Source organism: Silene latifolia, chromosome 9 (assembly GCF_048544455.1).
Source record: "Silene latifolia isolate original U9 population chromosome 9, ASM4854445v1, whole genome shotgun sequence".
NCBI classification, from domain to species: Eukaryota; Viridiplantae; Streptophyta; class Magnoliopsida; order Caryophyllales; family Caryophyllaceae; genus Silene; species Silene latifolia.
Genome location: NC_133534.1, coordinates 123,971,635 through 123,973,695, shown reverse-complemented (window position 1 = coordinate 123,973,695; position 2,061 = coordinate 123,971,635). Strand labels below are relative to the sequence as shown.

Here is a 2,061-nt window from a genome sequence, read left to right as displayed (position 1 = left end):
AGACCACCTGAGTGGGCCAAATATTTTGTTGTGAACAATCCTGTGGCACCCTCCACAGTTGCCAGCATCACTAGACACCGCTACTTGCAATCGAAAATCCTACATCAATACCCGTCCCTTGGGATCCGACCTTTACTTGCCTCTTTACTAATAGTAGAGTTGTTTGTGAAGTTATAAATATTGTTTTGGTCTAGGTGCTCTTAACATCAAGTAACCGAAAACTAAATTTCCAACTGAGTAAAGCCGACCAAAAATGGCGCCGTTGCCGGGGACGGTGTTAACTTGATTTGATTTTCTTAGATTGTTACTAGTTGTGTCTTTCTTTGCCTTGGGGAAGTAAAACTCCTCAAGGTTTGTTCTAATTATTTTCAAGTTGTTTGATATTTTGTATGTCTAGAAGATCACAAGGTAACTTGTTACCCATTGATCACGAAATTGAAAGGACTTTGACAAACAATAGAAGACTTGCTAGAGGTACTTTGAGAGGTATTGGTGAGGTTGTAGATATTCAACCAAACACTATTGAGTTCATCAACCCTTTTTCAAGAGAAGGTGAGGGGAACCCAACACAAAATCCAACACAAAATCAACCCACAATGCCTAAATTTTCATCACATTCCGTACCAACCGAGGAGAACCTACCCAATGGTACTCCCACACCACACCACTTAACCGGAAATTTCATTGCCAAATCCGCATTTATCCAATTAGTCGAAAGAAGCCAATTTGGGAGGATGCCTAGTGAAGACCCTCACTCTCACATGGAGACTTTCTGTGACTATTGTGATGCAATCTCACAAACCGGTGTAACTCAAGACCAAATTCGATGGGTCTTATTTCCTTTTTCTCTAATTGGCACCGCAAAACAATGGTTGAAGAGCCTTGATAAGGCTACTCTTGGAATTGACTCTTGGAAGAAGTTGGCTCTAGCTTTCTACAAAAAATTCTACCCTCCGGAAAAGACTAACAAGCTAAGAGGTCAAATTACGGGTTTTAAGCAAAGGGATGAAGAATCTTTGTATGAAGCTTGGGAGCGATTCAAAGGAATTTGTCGCTCATTTCCTCATCATAGACTTAGCGAGTGGTTCTTGGTACAACAATTTTGGAATGGTCTTTATGAAGACTCAAGAAACATTCTCAATATGTGATCAAATGGTATGTTCACCGAAGTTGATGATAATCAAACTTGGAACAAGATTGAGGAAATGGCGGTCCATAATTCAGAATATAGTAGACCTCGCAAGGCTACTAGAGGAGGAAAGCATGAAGTGGACTCTATTACTCAATTGGGTACTCAACTTAGGGCTCATATTGATACCATTAACTTGAAGTTTGAGAAGGCTATGGCTAAACTTGAAGAAGCCTCAAAATCACCAAAGCATCATGTTAATGCCATGGTAGCATCTTCATCAATCCCAAGTGGGATATGTGAGAATTGTGGAACTTTGGGACATGACCAAAGTGAATGTAGGGGAACAAATGAACAAGTGAATGCTTTTCAAGCATACAAGAGTGGTACCCATTATTCCAATTATTACAATGAAAACACCAAATTCCACCCAAATCTCTCATACAAAAGCCAAAATGTTCAAAACCCTCAACCAACATACACCCCACCTCCCATGAGAAACCAAAATCAAAGACCCTTTTTCAACCAAAATCAAGGTTACAAAAATCAAACTCCATACAATCAACAAAATGACCAAGGTTTTGATGTTCAAAAAGCGGTCCTCCAAATGCAAAAGAATCAACAATGGTTTTTCACTCAAATGCAAAAATATAGTCAAGCAAAGGACATCACCATCAACAACATCCTAGCCCACACAAAAATGTTGGAAACTCAATTGATCCAACTAGCATCTTCAAGTTCTCAAAGGCAAAATGGGCAATTACCACCTCAAAGTAATCCCTCAAGATATGAAACGGTTAGTGCCATTCACTTGAGGAGTGGTACGAGGTATGAAGGACCAAAGAATCAAGTTGAGGAAGAAGTTGTGGAAGCTAGTGACAAAGAAAAAGTTGTGCAAAACTCCAAGGAAGGAGAACCAACAAAAGAAGAAG

At 39.7% G+C, this 2,061-nt stretch overlaps 1 non-coding gene across 1 annotated transcript; it reads right to left on the bottom strand.

Moving 5' to 3' along the window:
- Positions 1–968: 968 nt before the first annotated feature.
- LOC141604398 (small nucleolar RNA R71) lies at positions 969–1,075 on the bottom strand. The gene has a single exon (XR_012526099.1). It is a non-coding gene; the product is annotated as a small nucleolar RNA R71 (small nucleolar RNA).
- Between the last annotated feature and the right edge of the window lie 986 nt (positions 1,076–2,061).